General features: G+C 51.2%; 1 protein-coding gene across 3 annotated transcripts in view; it reads right to left on the reverse strand.

Annotated features, from left to right (window-relative positions):
• ARHGAP39 (Rho GTPase activating protein 39) overlaps window positions 1-24,461 on the reverse strand; it is a 151,877-nt gene extending 127,416 nt beyond the window's left edge. For all 3 annotated transcript variants that reach the window (XM_033203093.1, XM_033203092.1, XM_033203095.1), the window contains exon 1: window positions 24,271-24,461. The gene's annotated coding sequence lies outside the window, so the exon portion shown is untranslated. The remainder of the gene's footprint in view (window positions 1-24,270) is intronic.
• Between the last annotated feature and the right edge of the window lie 1,944 nt (window positions 24,462-26,405).

Consider the following 26,405-nt stretch of genomic DNA (forward strand, 5'->3'; position numbering starts at 1 on the left):
AAGGCTCCCAAAGCTCTGTGAGCAACATCTCAGCCTCTCCCTAGCTCCTCTTCACGTATTCGCGCATGATACTCCTGCTAGGCCAGCGCAGAGGTGGGCTCCACACGCCAGCCACCTGGCCTCAGTCTCTTTCCTTCTAACAGGAACAGCACCCTCACTCCTGTGATATTCTCAACTCTCTTGGGCCCATGCTTACCTGGCAAACACCTGTGGTTAACCCAGCACTACCCATCCACACCTGCCGCTAAACACACCCAGGGGAAAACAGCCTCTAACCAGCCTTCCCCTTTCTCCCCTCCCAATCTTCACACCAGCCCAGGGCCTGAGACCATCTGGCCACCTTAACACCCTGGTGGTCAGGCTGGTCTCAAACTCCTGCCCTCAACTGATGTGCCCACCTCGGCCTCCCAAAATACTGAGATTACAGGTGGGAGCCACCACATGAATGAATGAATGAATGAACGAGACAGGGTTTGCTCTGTTGCCCAGGCTGGAGTGCAGTGGTGCAATCACAGCTCACTGCAGCCTTGGGCCGCTACCTGCCTTCCCATTATCCACCTTGGACCCTTCCCGTGTCTCCATTATCCACCTTGAACTGCTCCCTCCTCCCCATTATCCACCTTGAACTGCTCCCTCCTCCCCATTATCCACCTTGAACTGCTCCCTCCTCCCCATTATCCACCTTGAACTGCTCCCTCCTCCCCATTTTCCACCTTGGACCACTCCCCCTCCCCATTATCCATCTTGGACCGCTCCCCACTCCCCATCATCCACCTTGGACCGCTCCCCACTCCCCATTATCCACCTTGGGCAGCTCCCTCCTCCCCTTTATCCACCTTGGACCGCTCTCCCGTCAGCATTACCCACCTTGAACCCCTCCTTCCTCCACATTGCCCACCTTGGACTGCTCCCCCTCTCCCTTATCCACCTTAGGCAACTACCCCCTTCCCCATTATCAACCTTGGACCACTTCCCACTCCCCGTTATCCATCTTGGACCATGCCCCCTCCCGATTATCCACCTTGGACCACTCTCCACTCCCCATTATCCACCTTGGACCATTCCTCCTCCCCATTATCTGCTTTGGGCTGCTCTCCACTCCTATTATCCACTACCCGCCTCTCCATTATCCAGCTTGGAACGCTCCCCACTCCCCATTATCCACCTTGGACCGCTCCCCACTCCCCGTTACCTACCTTGGGCCTCTCCCCATGCCCCATTTTCACCTTGGGTCACTCCCTCCTCCCCATCATTTACCTTGGACTGGTCCCCCTCCCCATTACCCACCTTGGGCCCCTCCTCGCCTCCCCATTATCCATCTTGGGTTACTCTCCACCCTCCATTATCCACCTTGGACCGCACCCTCCTCCCTGGTTAACCTTCCTCATTTGGTCTTTTGGTCACTAAAGCCTCTGTTTGCGTTGCTATAAAGGAATACTTGAATCTGGGTGATTTATTTTTTAAAAAAGGGTTTATTTGGCTCACGGTTCTGCAGGCTGTACAGGAAGCACAGTGCCAGCATCTGCTTCTGGTGAGGCCTCAGGAAGCTTCCACTCCTGGCAGACGGGAATGAGAGCTGGCATGTGGAGATCACACAATAAGAGATGGAACAAGAGAGGGATAGCTCTCGAGGGAACTGAGGGAGAAGTCCCTCCTGAGAGAACAGACCAAGCCACTCATGAGGGAGCCACCCCATGTCTCAAACGCCTCCCACCAGGCCCCACATCCAACACTGGGGATTACACTTCAACACAAGACTTGGCAGAACTGAACAAACCATAGCCAACCACAGCAGCCTCCTTCCTACTCCTGGACCCCACGTGGCAGGAGGCTCCACACTCAGCCCCACACATCCTCTCCAGCTACACCCATTCCCCGAGAGGCCTCCCCTAAGGCTCAGGCGGGCCCTTCATCTCTATGCTCGGGATTTACCAACTGACACTCCATGGACAACTTCTGACCACCATCTCCAATGTTTCAGGCTCGTAAATGCAGCATGACCAAACTGAACTCCTGGGCTTCTACCACGAAATTTTACTGGTTAACTTCAAGATAGGTGCAGAAAACTCAATAAGCAAGATTAAAACAAATGAGGAGCCAGGTGCAGTGGCTCATGCCTGTAATCCCAGCACTTTGGGAGGCTGAGGTAGGCAGATCACTTGAGATCGGGAGTTCAAGACCAGCCTGGCCAACATGGTGAAACCCTGTCTCTACTAAAAATACAAAAATTAGCTGGGCATAGTGGTGTGCACCTGTAGTCCCAGCTACTCGGGAGGCTGAGGTGAGAGAATCGCTTGAACCCAGGAGGTGGAGGCTGCAGTAGGCTGAGATCATGCCACTGAAATCCAGCCTGGGTGACAGAGTGAGACTCTGTCCCCCTCCCCAAAAAAAGAAAAAAAAATGAGGACAAAAATAAAAACTATTTCCAGAGTCCAACAGCCTATCACCTCCACCACTGCCACCTGGGTAGAGCCTGGGTTGCTGTGGTCAACTTCTAACTGATCTCCTCCCTCCCTCCACATGGCAGCCAGCAGGATCCCTTTAAAACAGACAAGGCAGCAGTTTTTCCTAGCTTTGGGTGGTGGCCACTGCCCAACTTCGGCTTCCATTCCATGGAGGGCAAGGCCACTTAAACAGTGGCCCCAGGACTCCACCACTTCCCACCTCAGCACCCAGCTGCTAGCCCCAGAGAGGCAGGCCATCCAATATGTGGTAGAAGACGGAAATGCAGGACTCAGCCATGGTGATGTGGTTTGGCTGTGTCCCCACTCAAATCTCAACTTGAATCCTATCTCCTAGAATTCCCACATGTTGTGGGAGGGAGCCAGGAGGAGGTAATTGAATCATGAGGGCTGGTCTTTCCTGTGCTATTCTTGCGATAGTGAGTAAGTCTCACGAGATCTGAACAGTTTATCAGAGGCTTCCACTTTGCTTCTTCCTTAATTTTTCTTGCCACTACCATGTAAGAAGTGCCTTTCATCACCCTCCATGATTCTGAGGGCTCCCCAGCCACATGGAACTGTAAGTCCAATTAAACTTCTTTTTGTTCCCAGTCTCGGGTATGTCTTTATCAACAGCATGAAAATGGACTAATACAGTAAATTGGTACTTGAGTGGGGCGTTGCTGAAAGATACCTGAAAATGTGGAAACGATTTTGGAACTGGGTAATAGGCAGAGGCTGGAACAGTCTGGGGGGCTCAGAAGAAGACAGGAAAATGTGGGAAAGTTTGGAACCTCCTAGAGGCTTGTTGAATGGTTGACAATAATGCTAATAGTGATACGAATAAGGTCCAGGCTGAGGTGGTCTCAGATGGAGATGAGGAACTTTTTGGGAACTGGAGCAAAGGTGACTCTTGTATGTTTTAGCAAAGAGACTGGCAGCATTTTGCCCCTGCCCTAGAGATCTGTGGAACTTTGAACTTGTGAGAGATGACTTAGGGTATCTGGCAGAAGAAATCTCTAAGCAGCAAAGCATTCAAAAGGTGACTTGGGTGCTATTAAAAGCATTCCACTTTAAAAGGTAAACAGCATAAAACTTTAGAAAATTGCAGCCTGATGATGCAGTAGAAAAGAAAAACTCATCTTCTGAGGAGAAATTCAAGCCAACAGCAGAAATTTGCATAAGTAGCAAGGAGCTGAATGTTAATCCCCAAGACCATGGGGAAAATGTCTCCAGGCCATATCAGAGACCTTCCTGGCAGCCCCTGCCATCACAGGTGCAGAGGCCCAGGAGGAAAAAGTAGTTTCGTGGGCCAGGTCCAGGGTTCCTGTGCTATGTGCAGCCTAGGGACTTGGTGCCCTCTGTCCCAGCCTCTCCAATCGTGGCTGAAAGAGACCAACATAAAGCTCGGGCTGTGGCTTCAGAGGGTGGAAGCCCTAGGCCTTGGCAGCTTCCATGTGGTGTTGAGCCTACAGGTGCACAGAAGTCAAGAATTGAGGTTTGGGAACCTCCACCTAGATTTCAGAAGATGTATGGAAACGCCTGGATGCCCAGGCAGACGTTTGCTGCAGGGGCGGAGCCCTCATGGAGAACCTCTGCTAGGGCAGTGCAGAAGGGAAATATGGGGTCGGAGTCCCCCACTGGGGCATGGCCTAGTGGATCTGTGAGAAGAGGGCCACCATCCTCCTGACCCCAGAATGGCAGACCCACCAACAGCTTGCACCATGTGCCTGGAAAAGTTGCAGACACTAAATGTCAGCCTTTGAAAGCAGCCAGGGGCCGGGTGCGGTGGTTCAAGCCTGTAATCCCAGCACTTTGGGAGGCCGAGACGGGCGGATCACGAGGTCAGGAGATCGAGACCATCCTGGCTAATACGGTGAAACCCCGTCTCTACTAAAAAATACAAAACCTAGCTGGGCGAGGTGGCGGGCGCCTGTAGTCCCAGCTACTTGGGAGGCTGAGGCAGGAGAATGGCGTAAACCCGGGGGGCGGAGCTTGCAGTGAGCTGAGATCCGGCCACTGCACTCCAGCCTGGGCGACAGAGTCAGACTCCGTCTCAAAAAAAAAAAAAAGAAAGAAAGAAAGCAGCCATGAGGGAGGCTATACCCTGCAGTGCCACAGAGGTGGAGCTGTCCAACCATGGGAACCCACCTTTTGAATCAGCATTACCTGGATGTGAGACCTGGGGTCAAAGGAGACCATTTTGAGTTTTAAAATTTGACTGCCCCACTGGATTTTGAACTTGCAAGGGGCCTGTAACCCCTTTGTTTTGGCCAATTTCTCCCATTTGGAACTGCTGTATTTACCCAATACCTGTACCTCCATTGTATCTTGGAATTAACTTGCTTGCTTTTGATTTAACAGGCTTAAAGGCAAAAAAGACTTTCCTTGTCTCAAATGAGACTTTGGACTGTGGACTTTTGGGTTAATGCTGAAATAAGACTTTGGGGGACTGTTGGGAAGGCATGATTGGTTTTGAAATGTGAGGACTTAGTTTTGGAGGGGCTACGGGTGGAATGATATTGTTTGGCTGTGTCCCCACCTAAATCTCAATGTGAATTGTATCTCCTAGAATTCCTATATGTTGTAGGAGGGACTTGGGGGAGGTAATTGAATCAGGGGGTCTGGTCTTTCCTATGCTATTCTCATGACAGTGAGTGAGTCTCACGAGATCTAATGGGTTTATCAGGGGCTTCTGCTTTTGCTTCTTTCTCATTTTCCCTTGCCGCAGCCATGTAAGAAGTGCCTTTCAGCTCCTGCAATAATTCTGAGGGCTCCCCAGCCATGTGGAACCATAAGTCCAGTTAAATTTCTTGTTCTCCCCAGTCTTGGGTATGTCTTTATTAGCAGCTTGAAAATGGACCAATACACATGGCTAAGGAGATCAGTGCTGGACAACACCCAGAGGGCTCTAGCTCTCACAGCAAGGCCCCAAGACAGTGTTCAAAGCAACCCAAGCAGGCCTCTGCCCACCTCCTGCAAACAAGAGGAAGAGAAAATGCCTGCTGTAGGAAATGTCCAAGCCCCTCCTCCTTGGTCCTGTCCCTTTGAATCTTTGTACACTTTGCTCAAAAAATGGTAGAACCTTTGCACTCAAGGCCAAGTTTCTGCTATAGATTAATTTTTCCATAAAACCATTTTGAACCAATCAATTTTAAGGTTTTGTTTATTCTAAATATAAGAGTTCAGACTCATATTCTATTAAAATTTATCCCCAAAGTGAAAAAGAAACAGAAAAGGCAGATGCAGCACTCCGATGCTCCAAGCCCACCCGCACCCCCCCATTGCCTGTCCCCAGGCAGCCCGGATGCCCTCCTGCTCCTGCCTCACAGACTGCCCTCCAGCACTGCAGGCTCACTCTGACCCTCCCTCCAGCCTCTGCACTGGCCATTCCCTCTGTCTGCACTCCTTCTCCCACAAATGGTTTACTTCCTTCACCTGCTCAAAGAAGGTTCTTTGTGACTGAAGCCCACCTGACCCCACACCCTTCCCAATCCCCAGGCCTTCCCTCATCCTGTCTCTGCAGTGCTGACACCTACCAACTACTGCAGACGTCACATGTCACGTGTCTGCTTTTCCCTGCCCTGGGAGAACATAAGCTCCAAGAGAGCAGGGGCTTGGCCTGTCCTCCTCCCTGTGATGTCCCAGCATCTGGGACAGCTTCTGTGTATATTATGTCTCAATAAACAAAGTGTTTACACCCTGAGGTCATGGAGATCACAGGACAGGAAAGGAAGTGTGACTGTGGTAAGAGGGAAAGTTCAGGAGTCAAGGCACCTGGACTTGAATCCTGGCTCTGCCTACTAGTTGTGTGACCCTGGTGGGTCACAGCCCTCTCCAGCCTCGGTTTCCTCATCTATGAAACAGGACCAAGAGCACCCACTGCATGCATTGTTCCGAGGTAAAATTATACAAAAGCACAGAATGTGTTCAGAGCATATGCCTCAGATTACAGCAACAATGCTAACAGCAATGAAAATGGGCAACATTTATCTTCAAAACATTTTTCCTAGATTTTATGCAGAGTGATGACTTCTTCTGACAAGGCAATGTTCAAACCACTGGGCGAGTTGAAAATGCCAGTATGTTCTTCATGGAATTGTGTTCATAGCCTTTCTCTTTTTTTTAACCTCCATTCAGGACTTGAAAAAGCTAGCGAATTCTTGGTCCCCTAAAAACTGGCACACTAGAGGATGGAATAGAAGTTACATTTGTTTCCTCCCCATTTTTTCAGAAAGGAAATTTTAAGGCCAGGCACAGTGACTTACACCTGTAGTCCCAGCACTTTGGCAGGTTGAGGTGGAAGGATTGCTCGAGCCCAGGAGTTTGAGACCCGCCTGGACAAGATGGCAAAATCCTGTCTCTACAAAAACACAAAAATTAGCTGAGCACAGTGGCATGCACCTATAGTTCCAGCTACTCAGGAGGCTGAGGTGGGAGGAGAGTTTGAGCCCAGGAGGTTGAGGCTGCAGTGAGTCAAAATTGCGTCACTGCACTCCATCATGGGTGACAGAGTGAGACTGTCTCAAAACAAAACAAAATAAAAAATAAAAACCAGGCCGGGCGCGGTGGCTCAAGCCTGTAATCCCAGCACTTTGGGAGGCCGAGACGGGCAGATCACGAGGTCAGGAGATCGAGACCATCCTGGCGAACACTGTGAAACCCCGTCTCTACTAAAAAATACAAAAAACTAGCTGGGCGAGGTGGCAGGCGTCTGTAGTCCCAGCTACTCGGGAGGCTGAGGCAGGAGAATGGCGTGAACCCGGGAGGCGGAGCTTGCAGTGAGCTGAGATCCGGCCACTGCACTCCAGCCCCGGCGACAGAGCAAGACTCCGTCTCAAAAAAAATAAAAATAAAAAAATAAAAAAATAAAAACCAATACTTAGCAGGAACAGGAAGTATTTTTTAGAAGACTCATTAGCAATGAAAAACTCTGAAAACAAGGTTAAGAAAACAATTCCATTTAGAATAACATCAGAAAGAGTAAAATATTTAGGAATCAATTTAACAAAAGCACTTATATACTGAAAACTACAAAACATTGTTGAAAAAAATTAAAGAAGCCCTAAATAAATGGTAAGACATCCCATGTTCATGGAATGAAAGACAACATTAGTAAGATGGCAGAACAGTCCACACTGATCAACAGAATTCAACAGATCCTCATCAAAGTCAAGCTTGCTGCAAAAAAAAAAAAAACACTGAGCTTGCTTTTTTGAGGAAACTGACAGGCTGATCTGAAGTTCATATGGAAATTCAAGAGACCCAACAGGATAGCCAAAACAATCTTGAAAAAGAAGAACAAAATGGGATACACCTTCTGACTTGAAACTTCTCACAAAGCTACCATAATTAAGACAGTGTGGCACGGCATGAGGACAGACACACAGGACAACAGCACAGAGTTGAGTTCAGAAATAAACCCTCAAATTTATGATCAAGTAATTTTTGACAAAGGTGCCAAGATATTTCAATGATAGAAAGAAAGAACAGTCCCTCCAACACATGGTGCCAAGTGGCCACGTTAAAAAAGCAAAGCAGGACCCTACCTCACACATGAACAAAATTAACTCAAAACGGATCAAACACCTAAATGTGTATCAAAATGATATAAAGCAATGTATAAAAATAGAAACGTAAGCCAGGCACAGTGGCTCATGCCAATAATCCCAACACTTTGGGAGGGTGAGGTGGGAAGGTTGCTTGAGGCCCGGAGTTTGAGATCAGCCTGGGCAACATACTAAGATCCTAAGAAAAAAAAATTAAATTAAAAAAATATAGAAATGTACAGGTAAGTCCAAAACTATAAAACTTAGAAGAAAACACATGAGTAAATCTTTTTTTTTTTAAATTTGTGACAGGGTCTTGCTCTGTCACTCTGGTTGGAGTACAGTGGGGCTTCCACAGTTCATGCAGCATCAAACTCCTGGATTCAAGCAATCCTCCTCCCTCAGCTTCCCAAGGAGCTAAGGCTACAGGTGTGCACCACACCTGGCTAATTCTATTTTTTTGTAGAGATGGAGTCTCGTTATGTTGCCCAGGCTGGTCTTGAACTCCTGGCCTCAAGTGATCCTCCCATCTAGGCCTCATAAAGTGCTGGGAATACAGGCACGAGCCACTGCACCTGAGCAGGAATAAATCTTTGGGTTCTTCTTCTTTTTTTTTTTTTTTTTTGAGATGGAGTCTCACACTGTCACCTAGGCCGGAGTGCAGTGGCGCGATCTTGGCTCACTGCAAATTCCGCCTCCCGGGTTCAAGTGATTCTCCTGCCTCAGCCTCCTGAGTAGCTGGGACTACAGGTGTGTGCCACCATACCAGGCTAATTTTTGCATTTTTTAGTAGAGACAAGGTTTCACCACATTGGCCAGGCTGGTCTCGAACCGACCTCATGATCTACCCACCTTGTCCTCCCAAAGTGCTGGGATTACAGGTGTGAGCCACCGTGCCCAGCCAGGAATAAATCTTTATGACGTTGGGTTAAGCAATGGTTTCTTAGCCATAATATCAAAGTTCAAGCAGCAACAACAAAAAAAATTACTTTTATCAAAATTAAAAACTTTTGTGCTTCAAATGATATCATCAAGAAAGACAAAAATTCTGGGAGGCTGAGGCAGGAGAATGGTGTGAACCCGGGAGGCGGAGCTTGCAGTGAGCTTAGATGGCGCCACTGCACTCCAGTCTGGGCGACAGAGCGAGACTCTCTTAAAAAAAGAGAAAGAAACATAAAAATTCCAAGGCCTTATGTACTGCAAAAAAACTAAGAAAAAAAGAACCCACAGAATGAAAGAACACATTTGTAAACTGTATATATCTGATCTGGCACTTGTATACAGAATATAGAAAAAACACATAACTCAGTCATAAAGGATAAGTAGCCCAACTGAAAAAAGGGCAAAGGATATGAATAGACATTTCTGCAAAGATGATGGACAAATGGTCAACAAACACAAGAAAAGATGTTCAACATCATTAGCCATTGGGGAAATACAAATAAAAACCACTATGAGATGTCACTTCGCATCCACTGAGATGGCTTTAACCAGAAGGATGAACAATCACAAGTGTTGTCAAGGATGTGGAAACACTGGAACCTTATGTATTGCTGTGGGGACGTAGAACGGGGCCGCTGCTTTGGAAAACAGTCTGGCATTTCCTCAAAAGTAAACATAGAATTACTACATGACCCAGCAACTACACAAATCTTCATAATAGTCAAACGTGGAAACAACTCAAACGCCCAGCAATGGGTGAAAGTATAAAGGAAACGGGGTTGACCAGTACAACGAACATCCCTCGGCAATAAAAAGCAGCGGAGCTCAGATGCGTGCTAGAGCGTACCCGGAAGCAGGATCAGCACCTGGGACCAAGCGCCTGTGCTGGGCTCACCACACCTCTCCCATCGTCCTCCCCACACCTCTGCCATCTCCCCTCAGCCTCAGCCCCACTGTCATTCACTTCATCCACAGGTGGCTCAACCATTTCTGTATTTCCTGTCAGTCTCCTTGATGTGCTCCTGACACAAAAGCCTGGGTGAGGCTTCAAGAAGACTATTTTGGGTGGGCCCTTGGTGCAGTCTGGCTGGCTGCCTAACTTGTCCCACCTCCTGCCGTGCTCTAGGCTCCCTGGGCTCCTGCCATCCGGTCCTGCTACCTCAGGGCTGCCACATGAGCTGATCCCCACCATCTTCTCCTGGAGGCCCCAGACTCAATTTCCCTCCCGGAGGCTTGCCCTGAGCTCCTCATCTAAATGAAGCATGCTAGATTTGCTCTCACAGCCTCACCCCCGTCCTTCAGAGCACACATCACAGTTGCCAACTGTGTGGATGTGTTCCCTGCACTAGACTCTGAGCTTCAAGAGACAAACGCTTTACCCCTGCACTGCCAGCCCCCAGCACCACTGACCGGCACTCAGTTATCCATGCAGTGGATGACCAGAGAGGCATGACTACCCAATCCAGCTCTGAGGACACTGCCTGGTGCTGCTCCTCCTCCCACACCAGAGACCCCAACCACCCACACGTGATCACACTCAGGACGGGCAGTGCCGCCAAGCCTCAGGGCAGTCAAGCTTCTCCCAATACTCAACCAGAGCCCTTCACATACCAAGTACATGCGAATTAATTCCAGTTTGTAATCCTAATGTTGGTTCTCTATGTGAAATGAGGCCTATGTTAGGTGTCTCATCCTTGCATCCGGGGCCCATGCCTGGCTCTGCAGGTCACTGACAAGAGTCTCTGCCCTGCGGCATCTCCCAGCCAGAGGCACAGGGTCACCAACAGGCAAATTCTGCAAATGACTTACTATTTAAAATACATCAGAATGGGTCAAGTGTGGATAATAACTTCAGGTAAGTTCTGATGTTTTCCGCAAAAGAGATTAACGAATATGGCCGGGCGCGGTGGCTCACACCTGTAATCCCAGCACTTTCGGAGGCCGAGGCCGGTGGATCACAAGGTCAGGAGATTGAGACCATCATGGCTAACACCGTGAAACCCCGTCTCTACTAAAAAATACAAAAAACTAGTCAGGCGAGGTGGCGGGCGCCTGTAGTCCCAGCTACTCGGGAGGCTGAGGCAGGAGAATGGCGTGAACTCAGGAGGTGGAGCTTGCAGTGAGCAGAGATGGTGCCATTGCACTCCAGCCTGGGTGACAGAGCGAGACTCCATCTCAAAAAAAAAAAAAGAAATGAATGAATAAAGCTGGAGTTAGAAAGAAGCTACTGCGCACCCCTTCGCTCTTCCTAACTGCAAGCTGACTCTGAAGGTGGGGCTCAAGCTGAGAAGTGCTCCCCTTCAGGAGACAGTCTCTCTCTACACAGTGCAAACACCACCCTCCCACCTGCTCACTGACCCCCAGATGCCTGCTCACCTGGGTCTCGCCAGACACTCCAGTCACACAGAGCTGCTGGCACTGCGACACACCTGCTGGCTCCAGCTGCACCTCCCTGCCACCTGAGGTGTGCTCTTTTTGTGCCTGGTGAATAGCCGAAGGCTCAGTTGCCGATATCCCTCCTTTCCAGACGAGATACCCCTTCTCCAGAAAGCCTACCTGAACTCCATACCCCTCCCGGCCATCCACCCTAGGGTTCTCCCTACAACCCCAGGTACATGGCCGCCTCCGCCGCCCGCCTCCGCCACCCACCTCCACCGCCCACAGGATGTTAGTACAACTCACTCCCGTGTCCCCCAACAGAGGCCTGATCTGTCTCCTCCCTGTCGGGGGTATCTGACTGCCAAGTGGCTGGCACATACTGGCGACAGGAGGGGGCGAGATGAGTGTGGGTGGGCCTGGCAAACACAAGACCAGGTGTGAGAGCCCTGCCAGAGCAATGGAGATGGGCTCTGCCCAAGTGAGACTCATCCTGGGCTCCAGTGGCCTTGGGCAGAAACCCCACACCATTCCTGGACGCTCTGTGATTCCGGCACATGCTGCAAATGAGGGTCTCAGGCACGTCACAGCACTACCCCCTCCCAGAATTAGGAATTTCCACAGCACAGCTGAATTCTGAATAGAAAATAAAAGGTCAACACAGCTGCAATGAAACAGAAACACAGCACCTAGAGCTTCAGAAGCTGCCCCCCTTTGTCAGGCACACATGCAGCCGGCAGTCAGATCCCGAGAAAGCTTACACCGCGGAGGCTTCAGCACAGCCCCTAGCGCCAGGAGGAACATGCTGGCCACCACTGTAATCCCAGGCAATGCTTGAAGGGACTGTAACAGAAAACCACTAGGAGTATCTCAAGGCAAACAGTCAACTCAACCCATGAAGGAAGCATCAGCCACTCTGTCTGCATAGTGTTGGGGCCTCTAGTGGTTTAAAGTAATAATCAAGAGAAAAAGCAGAGGCTGGGCGCGGTGGCTCACGCCTGTAATCCCAGCACTTTGGGAGTCTGAGGGGCGGATCACGAGGTCAGGAGTTCAAGACCAGCCTGGCCAAGATGGTGAAACCCCATCTCTACTAATAAAAATAAAAAGAGAGAGAGAAAAAGCAGAAAAGATGAAAGAAGAATGGCAAGAAAGGAAAACAGACTCAAACACTGTGGGCCAGACAAGGGGTTCTGGACCCTGTGTCCAGCACCCTGGCTGCCAGGAGCTGGGGAGACAGTGGTGCTCCCACACTTCACATCTGTCTACACCGCCATCACTGTGCTCTGCATGCACTGTCTTAGACCAGCCTGCAAGAGGCTGGTTCATCGCCCTCTTAGTGTTGAAATTAATTTTTAAAACTCCTATTATACACAAATAACACTCAGTAATTTACAGAACCCACTGAGACTCAGCCATGCTTCAGCTTCGCAACAACCTTGAACAAATAAGCAGGACAAGCACCTTATCTGCAGATGACAGCTCCAGTGCTTAACTGACTTATCTGCGCTCAATCACACAGGCACGATTAAGTCAATGTTTAACTCAAGTCTTCTGCATGGAGAACAGTGTCGCATCTGCTACCACCTGAAATTTGACACTGATAAGGGCCAGGCACAGTGGCTCATGCCTGTAATCCCAGCACTTTGGGACGCAAAGGTGGGAGGATCACTGGAGCCCAGGAGTTCAAAACCAGCCCGGGTAACATGGTGAAATCCTGCCTCTACAAAAATTACAAAATTAGCTGGGCATGGTGACATGCACCTATTGTCCTAACTACTTGACAGGCTGAGGCAGGAGAATCGCTTGAGCCCAGGAGGTCAAAGATACAGTGAGCAGAGATCATGCCACTGACCTCTAGCCTGGGAGATAGATCAAGAACCTGTCTCAAAAAAAAAAAAAAAAAAGAAGAAGAAGAAGAAAAGAAACTGATCAAGGACTCATCGCCTTGCCACAGCCTCCAGGAACACATCCACACCAAAGTCCTCTGTGGCATGCAACCTTCTGACCCTCACCTTGGAATGTTCTCTTCTGAAAAATCCTAGTCACTCTTGTTTTTAACAGCTTCATTGAGGTAGAATTCACATTACATACAATTCACCCAATTAAAGTATACGATTTTAGGTTATTTTTAGTATATTCACAGATATGTGCACCTTCACCACAGTCAATTTTAGAATATTTTCATTATGCTAAAAGAAATTCCATACCCCAGCCCTTGGCAACCACTAATCTACTTTCTACCTCTACAGATTCACTTCTGGACACTTCACATAAACGGAATTATCATGAGACCCTTGGGGTGTCGCTCCACAAGCCAGAAACCACTGTGGCCAGTGGTGCCTTCTGCCTGAGTACTGCTCAAGCCCGCCGGGATCGTTGTGCCCACTCAGCCTGGCAGGCTGCGCTCAGCTCGCACTACTGGCCCAGATCCCACACCTGCCAAGTGCAAGCCAGGCGCAAAGTGGCAAGGGGTGTGTGGGCAAGCAAGCGCAGGGTCAGGCCACCGTGCATAGCCAGACATGCCGGCTGCAGCGGGGCAGGCTGCTCCAGGTGCTAGCTCTGTGTGAGGCTGCGGCTTGACCAGATGCACTGCACATGGCTTCTGCTGTGGACACCTGCATCTGGACGAGGGGAATGCAGTGGCACCCAGAAGCTTGAAGATGCCAGGAACTACAGAACTCCAAACAGGATGTCACAGCCCTGGCTCGAGAAGACCCTACGTCTGGGCTCCCCAAAGTGCTGCAGCTCTTCCCTCCTTTTCATTGTCTGCGACGTGGTGAGTGGCGGAGGGGGGGCGTGTCTCAGCCCTGCTTGTGTTGCAGCTCATTTAGTCCCACCATTCAGCAGGTCCCAAGTTCTTGTCACATATCCAGGAAGTACGTGGACAACTGGAGAGTGAGTGAGGTGGAGAGGAGCTTCATTGTGCGACAGAACAGCTCTTGGGAGACCCACAGTGGGTAGCTCCTTTCCGCATGTGGGTTGTCCTGATGAGTGTCCGGCTCTCATCAGGAAGGAGACTGGGGCTGGTTAGCTCCTATCCTATCTGAAGGCTGGTTGACCTGTTGTTTGCCTGAGTCTGGCTGAGCCCAGGGTTTTTATGGGCTTCATAAAAGTGTGTGCTGATTGGTCCATGGGTGGCTGTGGGCATGCCCAGAAAAAGCACCAGAAGTTCTTACTCTGGTCCATGGAACTGGCAGCCCAGCCCTCAAGCTTCAGGCTGTCCCTGACTTCAACATGGGGCTTCACCAGGGACCTGCCCCTTTCCACCCAGGAGCCTGTCTGCCTCCTGCTGCCATCAACCTGCTGTCCACGGTGCCCAGGCTATTTGTGCTGAGGGGCTCCTGCAGGCCTGTGCCACACTTCCCTCAGCCCCTCCTCCGGCTCCCTCCAGTGCTCACTCGTCAGCACCCAAAGTCCGAAGGGGGCTGAGGAGGCAGGCGGCTGGCATGTCAGTTTTGCCCCAGGTATATACACACCTGGCCAGGTTGCAACAGTGCCTGGCTTCAGCCTCAACTGTGTTCCAAAATTGATGCGGGCGCCAGGAGCAGGGAGAGGCCAGGCAGTGGGAGCAGGCACTTCTGAGTCTGCAGGGGAAGGGGGGCTTCCAGAGTCCCTGGGAGAGCAGGGATGTCTGAGTCCATAGCCACAGCCAGGCAGCTACAGCTGCGCCCAGGAGGGCCGGTCTCCCACCCCTCCAACTTGGAAGGGGGTGCGGCTCCTGCCTGTTCCCAGCTCCCACCAGCTCCGTGGACCATGCAGCCCCAGGCCACCCCCACTGCAGCCAGCATCATGGCAGCAGCCACTCCAGACAAGTCACTAATGCCATTAGAATCATACAGTATGTTTCCAGCTTCTTTCACTCAGTCTTTTTTTTTTTTTTTTTTTTGAGACGGAGTCTTACTCTGTAACCAGACTAGAGTACAGTGGCATGATGTCGGCTAACTGCAACCTCTGCTTCCCGGTACGCCACCACGCCCAGCTAATTTTTGTATTTTTAGTAGAGACAGGGTTTCACCATGTTGGTCAGGATGGTCTCAATCTCTTGACCTCGTGATCTGCCCACCTCAGCCTCCCCAAGTGCCGGGATTAGAGGCGTGAGCCACTGCACCCAGCCAGCATATTTTTAAGGTTCACACACGTTATAACATGAATCAGTAACTCACTTCTTTTTATTGCCAAATAATATTCCATCGCAGGGATGGACCACATTCTGTTTATCCATTCATCCGCTGATGGACATTTAGGCTGTCTCCACTTTCTGGCTGCTGTGACCACTCACGGACAAGTTTCTGGGTGGATGCGTATATTCCCAGTCACTCAACCAAAAGAACACACAAAAGGTGAACCAGTTTCCAACTGAGACACTCATTTAATTTGACCTACGATATTATTTAAAATATAGAGAGATGAGATAATTAGGAGAAATAAATGACCAAAGGAAGTGCAGAAATACAGACACCAAGAGACAAGAGCAAACCCTGATGTGACGGAATGAACGGTGACTGGAGAGAGAGATGCTGTTTCTAGAACGGGTCCTACAGGTACGTTTGCAAAAACACTGCCTACAGCTTCGCTCATGACTGCACAAAAATGCCACAGCACCTCCATATAGCAGAATACAGAGCAGCCATGGAAAAGAATGTACTGGAAAATGTACTGATATGGAAAGGCCTCTCAAACATAGTTGAAAAAGGCAAGGTTCAGAAACTTTTTAAAAAGAAAAGGGTAAGGAAAAAAAATACACACACTTGTTTGCTTGCAAAGTTACAAAGTATCTCTAGAAGAATACACAAGAAGCTGGTCTAGCAAGGCTTCCAGAGGAACCAGGTGCCAGGGTAAAGACTAGGAGGCTTCACTGAGCTCCCTTTGTACTTTTGAACCATGTATATTATCTGCTCAAAAATATTAATAAACAAAATGGAAACTTTCTAGGAAGCAAAAATAGAGAATCTGTGAGAATCAAGACACTTATACTTAGGAAAGCAAGTTACAAGAATGGCCCAGGAAGCTGGAAGCAGCCGACATGGGAAGTGGGTCAAGGAGTCCCTCTCACTGCCGCACAGCCATTCTCTGAGGGCAACTCCCCATTCTAAACCCAATCATCTTTACCAAAGCCAGTGCTCAAAGAAAATGTTGCAATCGACAGCAAGACATTCCGAACACAAACAGCCAGGTGCCATGGCTCACGTCTACAATCCTGGCACTTTGGGAGGCCAAGCGGGGAGGATCACTTGAGCCCAGGAGATGGCGGCTGCAGTGAGCTGTGATCACACCACTGCATTCCAGTCTGGGCAACCCACACCGACTTTCTCTCCAAAAAAAAAAAAAGGAAATACAAATGTATCTGTTACCCTCAAGGAATTCTCAGTTCAGAGAGGAGAAAATATTATGTGATTGTGCAGTGACCAAAAGCACCACCTAGAGCACTACGGGAGGGGGTGCAGCACCTGAGCACAAGGCAGGGATCCAGGAGGTGCTCCTGCAGACATTACCTGAGTCTGAGTCAAAGGGCTAAAGGAGCCAGTGAGCTTGGCTTAGTTTTGGAAGGAGGGACGCCAAGCAAGGCTTGGCCCATGACCACATGGCAGTTTTTCTGGAGAGCAGAGTCAGTTGGGGTCACGCAGGGCTGTGGAGCATGGTCCAGGAGGCGCTGGGGAGCCAGGGAGGAGGGCCGGGCAGCAGACTCACTCGCCCAGACGCTCCGAGTCTGGCGCCATCCTGTGTACTGTAGGATTTCAACAGCATCCCTGGCCTCCACAAATCCCTGGCCATCCCCTCCTAGTTAGGACAACTAAAAATGTCTCCAAATATTGCCAAATGTAGCAGGGGGGCGGGGAGTGGTGTCGGAATGACCCCCGGGGAGACCACTGCCCTGTGTACATCATCTGAGCAGCTATGTGGCAGAGACAGGGGAGTGGCTCAAGGCTGGGGCAGGGGAGCCCCAGGAGGCACAGCCTAGTGCAGGAAGGACATGACACAGGCCCTGCTCAGGCAGGGGTTCTGAACACTGTTCAGGGGGAACTAGCAGCAGGACCTGGAGCCGCACCGCACGGCAGTTGAGAGGAGGACCCAGCATGCCAAACTTCTAGGTGGGGACCAAGCTGATGGAGGTTCCAAAGTCCCAGAGGGCTGAGGCCAGAAGTGAAGGTGGGTGCTGAGGCTGAGCCACCCCAGGGGCTCTCGCGCATGCAGGCTGGCTCCAGCCTCCAGCGTCTGAGGCTGAGGGGTGACGTCCAGCTGCACCTTCAGCCATGGTGAGACGGCGCAGACAACAGGTGTGGGGTCCTCAGCTCTCTTCAGCACAGCATCCGAGCAGGGGTTCACCCTCCCCACACAAAGGCTGTGTGCCACACCCTGCTTTGGTCCACAGACCCTGAGACGCCAGTCCAGGATGGTGCTGGAAAAGACACTAGGTTTCTGCCACTCTCTTGCCATAAAAACAGCATGTGCCAAATAGGGCCTGGTCCTGGGTCTGGAAATGAAGACTCTTGGGAAAGAGTCACAAGGAAATGAAATGCAAGCAGGAATCCGCCTCTGCTGCTGTGAGCGCTGCAGTGCTGGGGTTGCTACTGCAACTCGCCCTAGAGAAAGCTGTCTAATAAACTCCCGGATTTGGATTTCTTCCGTCACCAATCCGTCCTACAGGACATTGCCAATTAAATCTCCCTAAACCATTAATCAGGACATCCCCTGCTCACAAAGCTGCCTGCAGTGGCTCCCTGTTAGCTAGAAAATTAAAATCTAGGCTGGGCGCAGTGGCTCCTGCCTGTAATCTCAGCACTTTGGGAGGCTGATGAGGGCGGATCACAAGATATGGAGATCGAGGCCGGGCGCGGTGGCTCAAGCCTGTAATCCCAGCACTTTGGGAGGCCGAGGCGGGCAGATCACAAGGTCAGGAGGTCGAGACCATCCTGGCTAACACGGTGAAACCCCATCTCTACTAAAAAATACAAAAAACTAGCCGGGCGAGGTGGCGGGCGCCTGTAGTCCCAGCTACTCGGGAGGCTGAGGCAGGAGAATGGTGTGAACCCGGGAGGCGGAGCTTGCAGTGAGCTGAGATCTGGCCAGTGCACTCCAGCTTGGGTGACAGAGCGAGACTCCGTCTCAAAAAAAAAAAAAAAAAAGATATGGAGATCGAGACCATCCTGGCTAACACAGTGAAACACCATCTCTACTAAAAATACAAAAAATTAGCTAGGTGTGGTGGCATGCACCTGTAGTCCCAGCTACTTGGGAGGCCGAGGCAGGAGAATGGGCTGAACCCGGGAGGTAGAGCTTGCAGTGAGCCGAGATCGCGCCACTGCACTCCAGCCTGGCCAACAGAGCAAGACTCCGTCTCAAAAAAAAAAAAAATTAAAATCTAAAGTCTTTAACTGGAATTAAAAGACCTTCTCATTATGACCCTTATCCCCCATTATTCCTTTATTCCATTATTCCTTATACAACCTTTAAACCACTAGAAACCACACATAACCAACCTTCTCACCTTTGCCCCCAAAATGTGAAAATACTTGTGTCTGCAGTGCTATGTCCCTACTCTCCACTCTTCACATCCCACTGTGCGCGGTTCAGCTACAAGACCACCTCGCCTTGAAGCCTCCCTTCACTGCTGCAGCCCCCTGCAATGATCTCCCCTTTAAACTTCTAAAGCAAACTCTTCTATAAACGGGCCAGATAACACAGGGTTTAGGCTTTGTGGGCCACACAGCCTCTGCACAAGGAGTCAGTTCAGCCAGAGCAGCCATGGACAATACAGAAATAAACAGGTGTGGCTGCTGAATAAAACCTTATTTACAAAAACAGGCAGAGGAGTCTGCCAGTGGTGCTGTAGTGTACTGACCCCTGGTCTGGAGCACTGGTTAGGCCTTTAATCACAGAAGGACTCATATCTGTAGCAGACTTTTTCTTTTTTTTTTTTGAGACGGAGTCTGGCTCTGTCTCCCAGACTGGAGTGCAGTGGCCTGATCTCAGCTCACTGCAAGCTCCGCCTCCCGGGTTTACGCCATTCTCCTGCCTCAGCCTCCGGAGTAGCTGGGACTACAGGCGCCCGCCACCTCGCCCGGCTAGCTTTCTTTTGTATTTTTAGTAGAGACGGGGTTTCACTGTGTTAGCCAGGATGATCTCGATCTCCTGACCTCGTGATCCACCCGTCTCGGCCTCCCAAAGTGCTGGGATTACAGGCTTGAGCCACCGCGCCCGGCCTCAGACTTTTTCTTTTTAGGCTCCCTGAAAGCATGTCTGTGGCACTACAATGTAAGTACAACTGAGCATAAATTAGATGTTCAATTTTAAAACTACAAAACAATAGTTGGAAAACACTTGCATAAAAAATTGAAAAAAAATATTATTAAGGCTAAATATTATGATTTTCCCACAGAGTTCCAAAACCTCAGAAGAAAGGAGTGGAAACTCACACAAAATATTGCACCAAGAAAAATTCCACCCAATGAAGCCTAATAGCGGCCACTAATCTCTTTTCACAATACACAAACTGTGTCAAAGACTGGTACGAGTTTCATAACAAGATTATCAACGGAGGGGGGTGCTATTTCATGTTAACAAAACTCACAGATGTATGATAATAAAATTACTTTGTCACCATCACATTTCAGGGGGTTAGCAGGATGGCAGGCACCAGTGAGCAACACGAGTTTTAAGAGAGACAAACCCTGCAAAATCCTGGTCTCAGGTGTCTTGATACCAAACACAGCGGAAGTGGCAGAGGAGCTGGCATGCAGACCAGCTGAGGAGGAGGACTACAGCGGGTAGAAACAGTGTGGCAAGGCCATGGAAGTCAGGGTCAGACTCAATCTCAGGGCACAGCGAAGACTTGTCAGATAAACTTGGGAACAAGTCTAAGTGGCGGATAAAAGGCACAACGAGGGAAGCCCAGGGGCAGCAGAGACAGCCAGTGTTGGAGGGTAAGGATTTCACCTGCAGAAGAAAGGTAAAGAGAAGGTACAGGAGACAGGCCAGGCAGGGTAGTCCAGCTCTGCGAGGGAGTCTGTCCAGCTCTGCGAGGGAGTCTGTCCAGCTCTGCGAGGGAGTCTGCTCCACAGGCTGAACACCAGAGTCTGCTCTTTTGAGCCATGCCTTGTGGTGTCTTTACAGGATACCCACAAAGTTAACTGTGAGACCGAGCGCATAAGGTCTATGACACAGGACCATGAGTCAGCAAAGAGGCACAGCAGAGGGGCTTTGCTAGTAGAAGTAGGTGTCTCAGTATAAGAGCATATTGCATGGACTTTTTTTCAACAGCACCAAAGAAACCGGTACAAGCCTACCAGGAGGCTGCATTCTCGGAACTACTGTTGATAAATTGTTCAAGGACATGCCAACTCTCCATGTAGCATGCAGCTTCCACAGCCCATCCCAGCATAGAGGTAGGAGACAAAGCTGGGATGGGCATTTAAAAATCTATTTTAGGCTATTTTTGTTACCACTATCCAAACATTAAATATTCTCACCTCAAATGTCGCAAATCTCAAAACACTCTACTAAAGGTGGAAGGGTTTTCCCTAATCTTTGTGTCACACAATATAAAGGCGATGAGATGCGATTTTCTAAGGTAAAGCTAAGACACAGAGGGAAGAGGTGACCAGACTTGAGGAGGACCATCTCCTTGAGAAATATGGGGAATCTTTCCACTATGTTCTGAAGCAAGTTAAATCTTACTTCTCACAACAGCTTAGCAGAAGAATGTTACACTACTGGTGATTCCACCTTCTCACTTTCTGTTAATGTCCTCCCTGTCACTTAATGTTTATTTTAATAAATCACTTCTGTTGGATAATATTGAGAAGTACAACAATGGCAAGCCGGGTGCAGTGGCTCACGCCTGTAATCCCAATACTTTGGGAGGCCAAGGCCAGTGGATCACTTGAGCTCAGGAGTTTGAGACCAGTCTGGGTGACATGCAAAACCCATCTCTACAAACAAAACAAAAAAATTACCCAGCTGTGGTGACACACACCTGTAGTCCCAGATACGTGGGAGGCTAAGGTGGGAGGATGCCTTGAGCCCAGGAGGTTGAGGTTGCAGTGAGCCATGATCGCACCACTGCACTCCAGCTTGGCCAGCAGAGTGAGACCCTGTCTCAAAAACAACAAAAAACTGGCTGGCCACGGTGGCTCATGCTTGTAATCCCAGCACTTTTGGGAGGCCGAGGCAGGTGGATCACCTAAGGTTGGGAGTTCAAGACTGGAGACCAGCCTGACCAACATGGAGAAACTCCGTCTCTACTAAAAATACGAAATTAGCCTGGCGTGGTGGCACATGCCTATAATCCCAGCTACTCGGGAGGCTGAGGCAGGAGAATCACTTGAAACTGTGAGGTAGAGGTGCAGTGAGCCAAGATTGCACCATTGCACTCCAACCTGGGCAACAAGAGTGAAACTCCAACTCAAAAAAAAAAAAGCCTTGGCAGTTTAGTTCAGAGAGCATTACTTCAAATCGTACTTCTGTCAACAACAACTTTACATGACTCCAAGGACAATAAGTGCCAAACTTTTTTCTCTAAGAATTTTTGTTTTTTTTTTTGCCGGGCGCAGTGGCTCAGGCCTATAATCTCAGCACTTTAGGAGGCCGAGGTGGGCGGAGCGCAAGGTCAGGAGATCGACACCATCCTGGCTAACACAGTGAAACCCCGTCTCTACCAAAAACACAAAAAATTAGCCGGGGGTGGTGGCGGGCGCCTGCAGTCCCAGCAACTCAGGAGGCTGAGGCAGGAGAATAGCATGAACCCGGGAGGCAGAGCTTGCAGTGAGCCAAGATCGTACCACTGCACTCCAGCCTGGGCAAGAGCCAGACTCCATCTCAAAAAAAATTAATTAATTAATTTAATTTAAATATATATATATATTTTGTATTTTTAGTAGAGACGGGGTTTCACCATATTGGTCAGGCTGATCTTGAACTCCTGACCTCAAGCGATCTGCTCACCCCAGCCTCCCAAAGTGCTGGGATTACAGGAGTGAGCCACCGCACCTGCCCATTTTTCTCCAAGAACGTCTTAAAACAATCTTACATAATAATTCATCTAAGTATGTGAGGCTTGTTTCTCTTTTATCTTTATAAACATGTGTTCATGCAAATATGACCTCAGCTTTCTTGTGCAAGAAACCAGCGCCACAGACTTCCAGCTTAACGTCAACTGGAAGTTTACATTACACTGGCAGCGCTGGGGAAACTGAAGACCCACTGACCCGGCACTTGTACCCCGGAAGCACTAGCTCTTGGCGGTAATGGCAATTCCTAACTTTCTCAAACACAATGTGCCAGGAACAAAGTGTTTCACAAGTCTTAATTCACTGGGTCCTCACGACAACCCTATGAGACCAATATTATTAGTGTTCCCATTTTACAGACCAGAAGCCAAAGGCACAGAGACCTTGCCGAAGACCACGAAGCCAGTAAACAGAAGAGTTGGGCCTCAGAGGCGGGCAGCCTGGCTCCAGAACCCGCCCTCCTGTTCACTCTGCTCCCCTGCCTCTCAGCAAGACAGCTGGCGAGACCAAGGACAGGGAGCGAGGCGCCACCCCCTTCATTCACTCCAAGCATTTATGGCTACAGAGCCTGCGCCCAGGGCGGTTTATGGAATGAATCTCCTCGATTTACAGCCACACCTCCTATCAAATCGCCTTTCCCTCCCCTGGCGCGAGAATCGCACCTTGCTCATTGGGGATCGGGCGCCGCCAGCGGAACCACCTGCTATTCATAGAGGGCACCTAGGACGCAGTGTCCAATTCCTCTCACTGGCTTCAAAAGGCAAATCTACGTATTGTTGCACTAGGTGGCACGTGAAGCCTCGCCACTGTAGGTTTTTCAGCAGAGGTCACTGGAGGTCTGGTTAAACCCGTGAAGCGCTGAGGGGGAGGGGGCCCGGCTGCGTTTCCGAAGCTGCGCAGCGCCCACAGCAGCTGCTGGTGGGAAGCGGCTCGGAACACACCCACAGCTGCCAAGGAGCCGGCTGCACGTTTTAAAATAAAAAACGTCCTGGGCCCCAAAATGCACAGCCTGCCTCGCTCGCGGCCCTCGGCACGGAACGTTGTCTCCACCCACAGCACTCCAGTAACTGGGAAGCAACCGAGGAAATTCCAGCTCGGGGGGCAACGGGGAAGGGAAGGCTCCAGCGCCGGAGCCCCAGCCCGCGCCTGCCGCAGAGGCGAGGCCGCGGAGCCCACCCGCAGGCGGCCATGACCCCACCTGGAGACGCCCATGCCCGCTCCCCGCGCCCCGGGGACAAAGCCCGAGCCTGCACCGCAGCGCACCGCAGCCCTGCACCCGGGCCGCCCTTCAGGACGCCGGCACCAGCCCCGACCGGCAGGCACCCACCTTGTCCCCACTCCGACGGCGCCCGGGAATGCGGCCGGCGCCGGAGCTCAGGCTGGGCACACGTGCACCCACACCCACCACGGGCGGGGTCCCCTCACACCCCCCTCGGGCAGGGGCACTCACACCCACCTAGGGCCGGGCACTCTCACACTCCCCTAGGGCAGGGGCACTCACACCCCCCTGGGGCCGGGCACACTCATACCCACCGTGGACAGGGGCACACCCACACCCACATTGGGGCCGGGCACACTCACACCCACCTAGGGCAGGGACACAACCCACCTTGGACAGGGGTACAGTCACACCCACTTCGGGTCGGGCACACGCGCACTCACCCACCCTCACACTCCCAGCCCGGCCCGTCGGCGCGCTCCCGGGCCCCGTGCGGCCTCGGCCCCCCGCGCCTCGGCGCCCCCCGCCCGTCCTGGCCCCCGCACACCCACGCCCCCTCCCTCCAGGGCCCAGTCACCGCCCCTCCCGCCGCTGCAGTAGCAGCGGGCCTGGATTCCTCGCGCTGCCGGGCCTGGAGCCTTCGCCGAGGCTGGGCCAGGACCACGGGGACCGCAGCGCCGGCCCCTCCGCCATCTTCCCGGCCCGCGCCGCCCACCGCCCGCCGCCCGCGCTCTCACCGGCCGGCTGCGCGCGGGCCGCGCCGCCACACTCCCTCATCCCGGCCCGCGCGACGCGCGTGAGCCGTCCGCCGCTCCCCGGCCTCTCTGCTGCTCCGCCGCCGCTGCCGCGGCAGCCCGTGCTGTCGGCGTCCTCCGCCGCCGCCGGCCCAGTGCGCGGCGGCCGCGCGTCCTCCCGTCACCAAGCGCAACCCCCCGCCTCCGGCTCCGCCCCCGCTCCCGCGGCGGTCCCCACCCGCCGCCAGGGGGCGCTGCCTCGCGAGGCCGCAGAACGCATGCGCTGGCGCGCGGCATGCCGGAAGCCGGAGTCCCGCCGAGGGTGCGCGCGGCATGCCGGGAGCCGGAGTCCCGCGGAGGGCTCGCGCGGCATGCTGGGAGCCGCCTGGCCCCGCCCCGCCGCCGCGCCGGAGGCCTCTAGGGCGGACCTACCGTGTGAGTTAGCGGTGTCTTCCCGTCTCTTTTGGTGCAGAGCAATTACCATCTGACACGTCTCGGTGTGGTTTGGGGTAGTTTTGCCCTCTCAAACCACGTTGGGCTTCCCGAGTCTGAGATTTCACTTTTTTTCGACTCTGGAAATGCAGCCATTTTTCCTCAAAACGTGGGCTGCCCTGTTCCTCAGTCCTTGTGGCGGGCTCGTGTCTCTCAACCTCCTATTATTCTCACCCTTTTAGCCCTGTCACCTTTACTCGATAGTTCACTCAGCTGCAGCTCGACTATTGCTACATTCGGCATTTTCAAATCTGCATTCAGCCTGGTCTTCTAGATTCTCTTAGTGCCCTGTGCTTTTCTGGAAATTAAATCTGACTGGCATTTCTGAAGAAATGGAGGCTAAACAGCCTGAAGCTTCGACAGTAGAAGACGGGGGCACACACCCTTCAGTCCTAGACGTTCCCTGGGTCCTCAACCATGAGAAGCCGCAAAGGGCTGAAAGGCCCCCGTTAAAAGTCATTCCTGGAGCTCCACCTCCTGCCCTGCAGCCCACTCGCCTTGCAGAGACTCCCGCCTCGGGGAGATCTCCCGTTGGGCTGTCTCGCCGCCCGCGCTTCCCTGTTGGGCCGTCGTCACTCTTCACTCTTAACACACAGGGCTCTGCTTTTTCGCCTCCTCCCGCTCCCTCTCCACTATATTCACTAGAAAACCCAACTGGGCGAGCCTAACCCTTCTTCATGACTGCTGAAGAAAATCACACATCCAGGCTGACTGCCTTCACCTTGAACCTGTGACCACACACTCAAGATGAGCACTTTTCACCCCCGTGACCACACACTTAAGTAATTTAAAATATACAAAATATTTATAGAGGACACTTAACTTTTTTGTTTGTTTGTTTGAGATGGAGTCTTGCTGTGTCACCTAGGCTGGAGTACAGTGGCACAATCTCAGCTCATTGCAACCTCTGCCTCAACTTCTTGAGTAGCTGAGATTACAGGTACCCACCACTACTCCTGGCTAACTTTCTGTATTTTTAGTAGAAATAGTGTTTCACCATGTTGGCCAGGCTCCTCTCAAACCCCTGACCTCAAGTGATTCACCCACCTCAACCTCTCAAAGTGTTGGGATTACAGGCGTGAGCCACCACGCCTGGCCAAGGACACTTAACTCTTTACGACTTAAAAAGAAAACCTAAAGTTCCCTCTGATGGATGGGGACCTGTGCGGTGGCTCACAGCTGTAATCCCATCACTTTTCCAGACTGAGGTGGAGGAACACTTGAGATCAGGAATTCGAGACCAGCCTGGGCTGCATAGGGCAATCCCGTGTCTACAAAAAGAAATTTTAAATTAGTCAAGAGGCTGAGGTGTGAGGATCACTTGAGCCTGGGAAGGTCGAGGCTGTGGTGAGCTGTGATCAAACCACTGCACTCCAGCCTGGGCAGCAGAGCAAGACCCTGTCTCAGAAAGTAAATAAATAATAAATAAATAGAGGAACATACCATGCTGATGGACCAAGTGGCATAACATAGTAAAGATGTCGATTCTTCCTAAAGTTATACAGAAATCCAAAATGTTAATAATCTAAATTCCAGCAAGATTTTTTGAGGACTATAACAACATATTTTAAAAATTGCACAAAACAGGCCGGATGCGGTGGCTCATGCCTGTAACCCAGCACTTTGGGAGGCTGAGGCGGGCGGAT

This window comes from Trachypithecus francoisi, unplaced genomic scaffold (assembly GCF_009764315.1).
Source record: "Trachypithecus francoisi isolate TF-2019V2 unplaced genomic scaffold, Tfra_2.0 Lachesis_group7, whole genome shotgun sequence".
Classification (NCBI taxonomy): domain Eukaryota; kingdom Metazoa; phylum Chordata; class Mammalia; order Primates; family Cercopithecidae; genus Trachypithecus; species Trachypithecus francoisi.